This window comes from Bombus affinis, chromosome 8 (genome assembly GCF_024516045.1).
Source record: "Bombus affinis isolate iyBomAffi1 chromosome 8, iyBomAffi1.2, whole genome shotgun sequence".
Lineage (NCBI taxonomy): Eukaryota > Metazoa > Arthropoda > Insecta > Hymenoptera > Apidae > Bombus > Bombus affinis.
Genome location: NC_066351.1, coordinates 6,741,632 through 6,754,178, shown reverse-complemented (window position 1 = coordinate 6,754,178; position 12,547 = coordinate 6,741,632). Strand labels below are relative to the sequence as shown.

General features: G+C 38.1%; 1 protein-coding gene across 2 annotated transcripts in view; it reads left to right on the top strand.

Annotated features, from left to right (window-relative positions):
• Window positions 1-12,547, top strand: part of LOC126919828 (plexin-A4) — a 422,360-nt gene that overhangs the window by 50,596 nt on the left and 359,217 nt on the right. The window contains exon 2 of one of the 2 annotated variants that reach the window (XM_050729446.1): window positions 790-853. The exons of the other annotated variant lie outside the window; for it this stretch is intronic. The gene's annotated coding sequence lies outside the window, so the exon portion shown is untranslated. The remainder of the gene's footprint in view (window positions 1-789; window positions 854-12,547) is intronic. 2 annotated transcript variants of the gene reach the window in all.

Here is a 12,547-nt window from a genome sequence, read left to right as displayed (position 1 = left end):
GTCGTTTCATAAACCGACAACGAGGATATCTAACTTAATAAAAATCTAATTTAACCGAAATCGCGTTACTTCCGCTTGAAATTGTATTATTGAGTTCTGAAAACTGATAATATTGAACCTACCGAGCTCTCTGAAAATTGTAAAGCAACTTTAGCCAGGAAAAGAGAAATAAGATGCATAGAGACCAAACAAATGGCGGGGAGAATATTCCGAGGAAGAAATTCGCGAACGCAATTATTCGGAATCTAACGAGCTTGCGGAAATTCGGATACTCGGTTCTGGTCGGTAATACGTTTCACATTTTTCCTAGCGGCCAAAGTCGCGAATCCCACGACTCCTCTCCGCTCTTTCACCGATTCCTTTCATCGTCGATTACACCGAGGGACACATGTTATACCACGGAAAAAGCAGCGACATTAGCGTAATGCTAGCTGCCAAAGAGTCGCTTGTTTTCGTGTATCGAGCACACAGAAAGGTCGTGGAACCGTTGAGACGGTAATATCTGTACTACTTGCACCAGCAAGGGGAAGACCGGGCCAGTTGCGTTGGCGGCGGGCCAAAAGTTTCCGCTAAAAGTCTGATTCATACGGTGAAAGTAACAGTTTTTGCTGATTCTCAAAACACTACCCGTTTCCTAGTCTACATTGCTGTACTATAGATCTCGTCATACACCATGTTTCCCTCACGTGTATCAGGACATCTGCCGATCCGACGAAAAACGCGACAAACGATACAAATTGCCAGAAAAACAATTAGCCTGCTAATGATTTGTACTCGTTTTATTTTCAGGTAAGAAACAGAAGACTGACATATGAGAATATAACATATCAACAACTAGTGCAGCTAACTGAAGGTTTTTATACATTTTTCATATTCATATCGTTGATCCTTTTTTCTTCTGAATTCGAGGACGTAATAATCGAGCTGATTGTAATAGCTATAGATAGGCCTTGAGTGACTGGATGCTGGTATTCTAATGATTATAGTAGGACGATTGGCAGAATTTTGCTTGCAGCAACGCGGCAAAATTCAAACCGATACTTACGATATATTTACGAAATAAATATATATTCGCTTCTCCGCTTATGTCCAGTTTAATGTCATATTATAACACAGGAAGCTTAGGCGTACAGTCAATCATACAAGTTACGTTTCTTGAGAATGTTACGTTTACGTAACTTTTACACGCCATTTCACTGGTTGCTACTTAATCGACTAAAAAGTATGAAGCATTTAAATGTCTCGAGGTGGGATTATTAGGTTGCTCGAAACGTTTCTTTCGTTTTATCAGGATATAATAGACGCACAACGTATTTTGTTTTATATTATTTTATCGAATTACGTACGATCCATTTTGTTTCGTTGAGATAAACACCGCGACATTTCACAGACTTGGTTTCACGTTTCTATGAAAGTGCACTGTTGTAAAAAACACGAAAGAAAGACAATTTTCGGACAACCTAGTACAAAGTCTTTGATTCTATTTCGTTTGATCAATGACGAAAAGACAGAAGCGAGATATTAATGTAACATTAAATCTACCTGTTTTATTATCGTTTCATGCACAGAGTAACAAGTCTGTATATATTAAGTCACCCCATAAGTTCGTGCTGACCTTTGTGTACATACATTTCATGTTTTTAAAGAAAAACAAGAGAACTTTTATCGAGACGGAATAATGAAAAATTGGGAGAAGTTGTACAACGAGAGGGGGATTACATTTTTTCATGAAACTGAAAGCTCGAAAAACGGCACGAACTTATGGGATGACCTAATACATACTTTTGTGAAATTGTAATTCGTATCTCCTTATTTCTTCTTTGTAATATGTGTAATAAATTGTATCGTTCTTTCCAACACGCTAACGTCTACGTTCAGTTAATACAAAATTTCAAACGTCGAAGAATATCACTAGAGTTACTTGTTACGTTGTAATATTTGAATTTTATGGATCGCGGAGTTTTATGAGTGACTGTACGTCCCCTCGACGAAAGGGATTAATTTCTAGCACCCTAAGGTATCTATTTAATCGGAACGCATCGATGGTTGAAAGTTAGCGGACAACCAGTTTGAAAATCGTTGCCGTTTACAGGTTCGTTCCACGAAGGAACGGCGAAAAATATCGCTTCACGTTCCAGGCGTGGTCTATTAACTATTTCCGCGATCCGCGTTACAACGTCGCGTTTCTTTTCTCGTTGGGACAATTTCTCGCGGGGAACGTGCCGCGCATATAATGCGATCGCTTTATAATCGTCACACGCACCGTGCAGGCAGACGACTATCGTTCATTTCGCATAAACCTCTGGGTATCGATAGACACGCGCCGCAATCGTTTTACTTAAAATTCTGTAAATTCTAGCGTAATAAGAATCCAGTTTCCTGTTTGAAATTTACAAATTTAAATCGATGGCTTCGTTGAGAAATCTTTTAATTTTGGGAAGATTTTCCTTTTTCTTCGATTCTCTGTTGAAACAAACGTAAACATATTCTTTGATATTTCGTAGGCGGAGCAGTGCGAGAAAGTACTTTAACTGGTTTAAAAATATTTCGTAGAATTCGAATAATTCTGATATATATAGACAAGAGATTCGATTACATTATGCGGTTGTTCGTTACTTTTTTGTGACTGTACACGCCCATACGCTTATTTCTTTATCAATCTTGTTTTTCTATTACTGAGTCATTGTATTTTATTTCTGAATCATTATGGTACTGTCAAGTGATCAACTTGTGGCAATTATCGCGTCCCAGTTTTCGAATCAAACCGAGAAGCTATAATTAATTAGAAACTATGATTATATTGAATATTAATCAATATAACTGTAGTTAATCACACAATCAATTTCATAAATAGCCGTTATAATCATTACTTTTCCAAAAAAAGAGGAAAAGAAGCAGAGAAAGAAACGTACTTAAATAGAAATGAAATTTCATTTCGAATAAATTCACGTGTAAAACCTCGCTCGTGTTGTTAGTTAGTTTGCGTATAAAAAATTAATAAATTTAGATGTCGCGTTGATTATGCAAAGGGGAAGCTTTCATTTTAATGTTCGAAGCTAAATCGCTTAAAAAAAATGTAATATATCTGTTACCTGTGACAAACGATTTTGTAATATACATTAAAGTGTCGTAATAGCGAAGTAATGATACAGAGACAACGACCATAATGCAGCTACTTATAAAGATGTGGTTGCAAATAATAATGGCTGGATATTTCAGTCGACCTAAAAAGTAAATCAATTTTATTGCAGCATATATTGACATTATCATAGAGATGATTTACACGAGCGAATACAACGTAAAACGCAACGTAGAGAACATAATACTTTCTGCGTGTTCTAACCACAATATTACATTTACGTGAGCTACTACATTAAAACGTGCGACAGGAAATTCTCCGCACCTTAAATAGTATCATAAAATCACGAACAGATACGTCAAAGTGACCCGTTCGGTTAGTGTCACATGTCGTGAGAACTTCTATTCTAACACAAACTTTTACACCTTTAAAGAAAGGAATATGCTACATGTATGTAGCAAGCCAGAAAAGAAGCATCTACTTTCCAGATCTTTTTCTGTTCGAGTCAAACGTGGTTGTCACTTCTCATTTTTCGAAATATTATATCTAAAACAACTATATTTATTCCATTAATACTTGAACTGTGATTAGATCTCTATGACCCAATAATAGTCCGACGTAAGATACATTTTGCATAGAATTTTGTTAGAATCAGACTGCTCGATCTATTCTGTTTTACATATACTAATATATACATACATATTATTTTTGTTAAGAATATAATCTAAAAACAATTATATTTATTCCATTAATACTTGAACTGTGATTAGATCTCTATGACCCAATAATAGTCCGACGTAAGGTACATTTTGCACGGAATTTTGTTAGAATCAGACTGCTCGATTTATTCTGTTTTACATATATTAATATATATATATATATATACGTATTATTTTTGTTAAGAATATAGTCTAAAAACAATTATATTTATTCCATTAATACTTGAACTGTGATTAGATCTCTATGACCCAATAATAGTCCGACGTAAGATACATTTTGCATAGAATTTTGTTAGAATCAGACTGCTCGATTTATTCTGTTTTACATATACTAATATATATACATAATATTTTTATTAAGAATATAATCATATGTATTATTTATTTCTTTAAAGCCAGATTTGACTTATAATTATTAATGACTATAATACATGCACGATATATGCATTATTTAATATTAATTATATCAGTTATAATAATAACGATAGAAAGATAATATAAACAGGGAGTGAAATATATACGGTGATCCTGGAATGTAGTAAGAAGGTATTTAGCAAGAACAGACTTAATTACACGTGTCGAAGTCCATTAGTCATGAATTATACCAAGTTTAATAATGATAATAAAATATATGTAAAGATAATTCGAAGGTGTACTAGAAATAAAATATATACGGTGATCCTGAAATATAATAACGACATATTTAATGAGAATAGATTTATATAAGTTATATAGACTATTACACATATATATCACAGTCCATTTTACATACATGCGTATGTTCACGTTAAGTTCTCCGAGCTAAAGGAAAGTCGGTTATAATTATTGCACAAACTTTTACGAAACGTATTCCCTTACTGATCTCCATCCAGCATAAACCCTCGACTCAATTAGAAAATTTCGAATTAGTTTCTCAAAACTACCCGCCCTAAAAAGAAGAAATCGTAATTGATCGTGGCTGGAAGATGACACGCTGACGGAAGTTTTCGTAAGACCGAGGCTCGTTACAGGGAAGAGGCTGTTCGCTACGATTTTAGCGCGGCCGAAGGGGAAATTGCAACAGAGAAACGGCGGTCGAAGGCGGCGACAGAACACCGTGGCTTCATTACCGTCGTTAAGAAAATGTGGGCCTGCAGGCTGGTGCGCGGAAAATTACGAATTTCGAAATCGTAACAGTTTGCTTCGGATGAGAGGTGTTTCGAGTATAAACACGCAAAAAGGACGTCGTAGAAACGGAGGCAGAGGCGGAATTGCCGCGATTCCAACCATTGTGTACGTCGTGAAGGTGGTACAAGTCCTTGTTTCTCTTTCGCCAGGGAAGTTTTTGTCAAGCGTGTCGCATCGGTGTTTCTACAGGCCAAGTTTCACGGTATCGTCGATCAGAATGTAACGCAGCATCCGATTTCTCCGAGGTCTCGTTTAGTTCTATTCCCCTATTTAATCGATTCAAATCTCTATCTGAAAGTTAAAACGATTCGAGTGTTTTTCTTATCTGTTTGTAGAACGGAAAGGTAACAGTATTTCTTGTTTAAAAATGTAGATTAGTCTTACTGTGTAAACACAGGCGTTTTGCGTTCCAGGGACTTCGAATATAACGCTACGTTTCGTGTGTTTTATCGGATTGGTAACTAAGCGATTGCGGATTTTGTCTTTAGGTGGCAATGACAAAATCCGCAATCACTTGGTTGCCAACCAATTATTTTATTATGCGATATATTTAAATGGTAATTTGTCAAAATTTCTACGACAATCTTTATTTGAAATGTTCCGAGATTATTGTTAAATTGTTGCAAATCTTTGTAAACGTTCAGACTAACGATTAACTTTACGATTAAAACATTCTGGTTTACTGGTGTTTGCAAACAACATTGGTTTGCATGAATCTTTGAAAACAACGATTCCTTTTGCCGTTTCTTTCCTCAAATATTTACGCCCCCGACTTTCACTAGGTTCGAGATTCAGCGAACGAAATCAACGCGAAGCTTTAGTTAATCTGCGCGTAAAGTATCGCTACGAGAATAGGATCTCCTATCCTACATTCCATCTTTAAATATTTGTTATCGAAATGGAGGTGATCTGGTAGCGCGGCAGCTTTAGCCGACACGATAATTGTAAAGTCGGCCAGGTGAATATTTACCGGATTTTATGAGGTAACGTAACGTTCGATGAAGAGTTAAATTTGCACAAAGGATCTCCTTTTCCTTTTTCATCCCTTACGCAGACGGAATTGACGCGGATATTTTATAAATCGCGTTCGACGACGAGAGGAACGCGCGTGCACGCGCCCGCGTCATTGTTCCGAGCGTTGAAATCGGGGGGATTACTTTCTGCTCTTCCGCTTCTTTTACGTCGAAATTTTTATTTTCCCCTGACGAGGCGAGCGAGTTTATAACAAGGCAAATTTATCAGGGGTTTAATCGGAGGAGCGGAATGGTCGAAGGGTGTAAAGATGAAATCAACCACGTTGGATAGAGAAACAGAAAAAGAGAGAGAGAGAGGGGGGGAGAGAAGGGACGTAAAAGGGCGAGAAAGTGCGAGCGAGCACGGATTCAGATTAAAGATTTCGATAATGGAAATTCGTGATGCAAAGGTCCGCCGGTTGAATCCCGGCATCGTTCCTGGGATCGTAATCGAGTTGTTATCGCTTGGTTGAAACGGCGTACAGTAATTATTTTTAATTTAGCCTCGGACCAATACCGAACAGATGCGCGCCCCTTGACTTTCTAGCATCTTTCACCATGCATGGATGAATTCGTCTTTTTAAAATCATTGCTCGTTGTTGTTCGATGACCATGAGGATAGCCATGTTTTTATTTTTTCCTTTCTCCTGGCCATGATTCGGGTTAGGTTAGATAGGCATGTCGTTGATCGAAATTATCGGATTAGTTATTGAACTTTCCAGACGATACCTTTTTAAACCGAGGAATCTACCCAAGCTTCTTTTATCTTTTTTTCTCTCTCTTTCTCTCTATCTTTTTCTTCTCCGCGTTTCACGAACTTCTTTCATTATCTTTCATTATCGTTTTTCTCTAAACCGTGTTTCACAGCTGGTCGCATAATTGAGCGCGATTTCGAGCTCGATGCCTTCTTAATAAGTAGGAACTCGTGTCTTTGGTAATCTCTGAACGAAAGATATCAATTCTTAGGATTGCTGTACGTGTGCTTCGTAGCGGGAGAGTAGGTGGAGAACTGGTCGAGCTGGAGAACATCGCGCTCGACCTCGTTATCGGCTCGAAATTCTTCTCAATTTCCGGCAGAGGAAATCGAACGGTCAGCATGGAGCAATCTTGCTAACTGAATTCCATCTCTTGATGGACAAAAGCCCCGGTACGAGCGACTGCGAAGCCTGGGCTAGCCGCCGCTGTTCGAGTTATTTCGACCGCCCTTGTGTTTCTCGATGTTTCTAGGTCAGTTGACTCAACTAGTTCACTTCTGGGTCGGTCACCGTTTGTCTAAGTTTCAGAATGCCTCTCTCTGCTGTTGCTGTTGGTGCTATCGTCGAAAGTCAAGCCCGAATGAACTTCGTCCGGTAGCAGCGGGCCTCCGGACCAAGTTTTAACCGGTGTACCATCTGTGATATGAGAATTAGTTACCGGAGGTAGGAGACAACGCCGCGACAACGAGAAAGTTACGGACGAGTGAACGGAGATAATTGTTGTTTGCTAAATTCCAGCCGATATCTTGTAACGGAACTCCTTCTCTCCGGCTCGCCTAGTCTACATTATTATTCCATTAATTGAGCCGCCGTGCTGCGGGCGCGCATAGGAGGCGTTTATCGATTTATTTTCCTCCCACCACTCGTCTTTCATTCCTTGCTCATCGACGTCGTTTCAACCCCCTCTTCGTTTTTCCTCTTCACATCGTGCCACTTTGTACGCAACGCGTTTTATTTCCACCGCGCTTAGCGATACAATCTTAACACTTGAAATCGCTTCGAACCTGTGTAATAGCAAGATATTCCGGACATACCTGAACTACGAATATCTTACGATCCAACGTTCCACCTTGGACAGAACAATCAAGTTTGTTATATGAGTTGAACCGATCAACTCCACGTTTTATTAATTTCTTCTTTTCGCTATATAAATAGGCAATTGATGTTCAGTTCTCGCGAAAGTGTCCGAAAACGACGTACTTCCGTAAGTTGATTCCTTGCAAGAGCACGATATACAGTGACTCAATCTTTGTAGAATTTTCATAGAAACAAGTTTCCGTAGTCGCATAAAAGTACTATTGGTTGATACGAAACTTAATATTCTTAAACCTAATATCCTCTTTAACGTATTACGTAGATATTTAAATAAGCACAATGGCGTGCGAATACTTTTTGTAGCTCCTGTAGTTCCGATAATAAGTTCGATCTTACGTAAAAGAGAGACGCTACGCTAAACTACGCGAACAATAACTTGTCAGCGTAAGGAACAATTTTGTCCCGATAGTCGCATAACGAAACATATCACAGCCCCGAGAACAACTCGCTATTACCGTTTCGCTATATAATTCTGAAACGCGGGATATTCTGATCGATTCTTGATACGCAAGTATCCGAGAGTACTGGAGAGAGTATCGGTACAAAGAAACTTCAAGGACAAAAGGATAATGTCGTTGCACCTTGACACGAGGTGTACGGAGCGAAGATGCCTCTTCTCAAATCCCAAACGGAATTGCTAAGCTCGAATTCTTGGCCTGATAGCTGGCTGAACTTATCGCTAGCGACGTGCGTTTCAATGTCAACTTGGAAGCGATCCGAAGTTTTCCTAAGAATATCTCCAGTCTTGAGTCTTTAAAATTTCGATACATCTTAAAAGTTTCGAAAGTTTGGAAGCCTTGATCGTTTAGTCGATGCCAGCGTTTTATTTTTCTTTCGACACGCTTGAACATTTATCATAGAATAAATTTTTGTATATGTTTACCGTGTTACATAAAACATTTTGAAATGTTATTAGCGCTGTCTTAATTATACGCGGCTACCTTAATTATACGTATAAAACGTAAGACTGAAGATGGAAATAAAATTTAAAGTCAATCTAAAAATTTATATAGATATTATTGCAGATATATATTTAGTACAAAATTGGCAGAAAACACGAATGGAATAAATGTTTTAAAGAGGATCCAACTGAACGTGAAGGCTTATTAATATAGCGGATAATTGACTGTTTAAATGTCTTCTCTATGCCCTCTGTGGAATATATACTCGCACTAAATATCTTGCAGCTTCCATGTATGTTATTAAATTTGCTTCAAACTTCACCGATATAATCATGATAGTCGAGACTCATTAAAGTGCTAATGAAATTTCAAAGTGTGTCATATAACACATAGAATATACAATATAGTACTCGTAAAACGTCTCCACGAGCGTTTGGATATTTTCTCGTATTAATGAATATTTGCAAAGGTTAAGACTGATTTAACTGAAATTTATTTGTTTAAATCGCTTTTTAATCTCTCAATTATAAAATTCTCTGGTTAAGCTATAACTCAATTAACAGGTTAAATAATTACACGACTTTCCATGGAAATTTCCGTTCTTATTTCGTTCGAGGCAAAATGCGAAATTTATATCATTTGGCAGAATGGAAAGTTACGAATACCATTGAACTTACATGCAATGAATAGATCTCGAAGAATACCTTGAGACATCGATAATAAATCGATTCGATCTAGTTAAGAACGGCGGCTATGATTAATGTTAAGGAGCGCTTGTTGTGAAAGCGTGGAATAGTTTGCATCATCGTTATACGCGCCACTATATTTTTTCTTTCTTATTTTTACTTGAACGCGCTCTAATTTCGTATCCTCATCTACGAACCAACCTCTCGAACCTGTGTATATCGTCGACTTGCCTCGATCATGAGTTTCATCTTATTCGTTGCCTGTGGTGATAATTTAGATAGCTAAACGACGAGTATTATCATCGCGCTTCTATGATCCGTCTCTTAATAAATTCAACGTTATTACCACCGTGCGAAACCTTTTTTTATCTCGCCCCTAACTATACGTCGCGTACGTATTAGAACGCTTACCGTGTCTGGACAAAATACGCCGTTTCATACAAATTAGATGCTTTCCACTGTTTTCATTTTCTCGTTATTTTATTCCAATAATCGCGTCATTGAGAGATGAACGCTAAGAGTTTGTAACTACTACGTGTTCTGTAGAATGAAAATTCTTCGAAGAAATCAGATTGCAATTCCGCTACCCTAGTGAACTGTTTCTACGTGCAGTTAATGTACAACGTAAAATACCAAATAAAATATAATTTGTTAAAGTATTCCAATAAACGAATCATAGATCACGAATCGAGATTTATTCATTTTTATGGCAATGTGCGTGATTGTTCAATTTTTCGTTTCGATTCACAAAGTAATAATTGTTCTAATACATACGATTAACGATACACGTATAAGAATTAAGCGAAACCTAATGCAATCTGCCCCTTCTACCATTACTCGTTTTAATTTTTTTTTACCATGGAAATGCATGAACGATTTAATTTTTCACCAATCAAACGACCAGTTCACCAATCACGTTCATTAAACACGACGAGGTTGCTGAGTTTATCTCCTGCGTGACTCGCGAACTAAGTGTCCTAATACCATTTAATAATACATGCCAGAATTAAACGAAACCTAATGCAACGTGTCCCTATTGTTATCACGTTCTTGTTGCTCTCTGTGGTGCTCTCGAGTAAGAGGATTTTTAACGGTAACCAAACGAGCCTTTTTATTCTGGAACCGGTTCCCCCGGCTACTTCGGAAAACAACGAAAGTACTCGCGTATATTTTATCGAAGCTACTCCGTTATTACACACCGGTGTCGATGGAGAATGCACCCGTCTGTTTTATTTGCAACTACAGCCCTGGTTCTCCTTGCCAGCAGCCTTGCCTGAACCGGCCAACGACCGTATCTCTCTTACCTATCCTGTAGTCGCTTGCATCTCTCTCTCTCTTTCACTCTCTCTCTTTCTCTCTCTCCTCTATCTTTCTCTCTTTCACGCTCCTTTCTCTTTCGCTGGGCAACCTCCGCTCTTCCAGCCAGCTCTCTTTGATCCGTTGTACAGGTAAACTCACGCGAAACGTGCATAAAGCTCCTTGGACACTTTAAACGAGCCTTTTTGGCGCGCCACTGTTGACTGGGGGAGTGAAATTTTTGCACGTTTGGTCGTGGTGCCTTGCCGATTCATTCTTCGACCAGCTTTTTCATCTCTCTTATGCAATTACACGCGACCTTCCATTCCAATTTCCAAATGAATTTCGCACAGTGTCTCATTACCAGGGGAATAGGTAAATTAGACAAGTTGTCCACGGTAAAGGATGCAAAGGCGAACGTTTTGTGGAATGTGAAATTCGAACGAGAAAGTTACATTGGGATATTCAATCATGGGAAATATACATGGTTGCGTGTAATGAATTTTTCTGACAATTTGATTTTCTTCCGCGTCCGCTTTATTCGAACGAATTTATATAGGAGAGTATAGAGAAGAATGTGTTGAACCATATTTGGATTCATCAAGTTACTGGAATTCAGGCGAGCTCGCTCAGGTAACGTGAAATCTGTTTATCACGGAGAAGCTATTATTTAGTCGACTTGAAATGCCCCTTTGCGTTTTTACCGTCGTTTTCATTAATCGAGTCATTTGGTTTCCAGCCGCTTTAATTGGTAAAATTAATGCTTCTCCTATACAAATAGCTCCATAGTTTCTTACGGGAAATAACAAGCTGTATCCACTGATGTGTGTGGTAAAAATTATGCCGCGGTATTTGACCTTCGTGTGACCTTCAAAAAAAACTAATCACGCTCCTCCCGAGATTATTCGATTCTTCTTTCGCTTGCGAATAATGCGCGATATCGTGCTAAGATTTGACATCGGTTTTACGAGAAATAAATTATATTTGTCATCGTCAACTCGTTAAAATACAATACAATATTATTCGAGGATAATTGGGTATTAGTCTTCACTATCGTTTTATCGATTATCGTTAACTGTATCGACACTGTTAACCATCGTTATACTTTGTCAAAACGATGAAGCTCGACAACTTATTTTAGAAAATAGTCCAGAAATTTCTGTATCGATGTGAAAGTTGGTGATATATTACTCCATTACAGAACTTCTTAATGTTTGCCTCGTGTCTCGGTTCGTTGTAAATCCCTAATTGTTTTGAGTAATGCGTGCTTTCACGATGCGAATATTGTACTTTGAACTTGCATAGTTTTCCTTGATAAATTATCGGATGAAAGTTTTACGGTGCCAAAAATAAATCAAATGCGAGAGAAACGTGGAAAGAGAGAGAGAGAGAGGTGGGGGATAGGATGAGTGGTCCAGGTTTCATTCATCCGGTTGATGTAGGCGGCGTTATACACTCCTATCCTATCTTATCAGATGCGACGACCGAAACGGATATTACGATAATGGTACTCTTGGAATATGTTCGTCGCTGTATGGCAGCAACGCGATCGCGTCTGCGCTATCAGTCTGCGTGTCATTAAAAAGGAAATGCGTGACCGATAAACGAAAGGGAAACTTGCAGGATACATATACCGATGTTCTGATCGATGTTGGAATTCCGTCGGTATATAATAATAGTTATACAGCGAGTAATGTTAGAACGAACTACAATTGATTCTGAAATTTTAAAACAGTACCAGTTCGTTTTAGCATGCATAAAAATACATATGTATATGTATTTGGGAATAATCAATTTCAAAGTTGCAATTTAGGAAAGAATTACTACCTATTAAA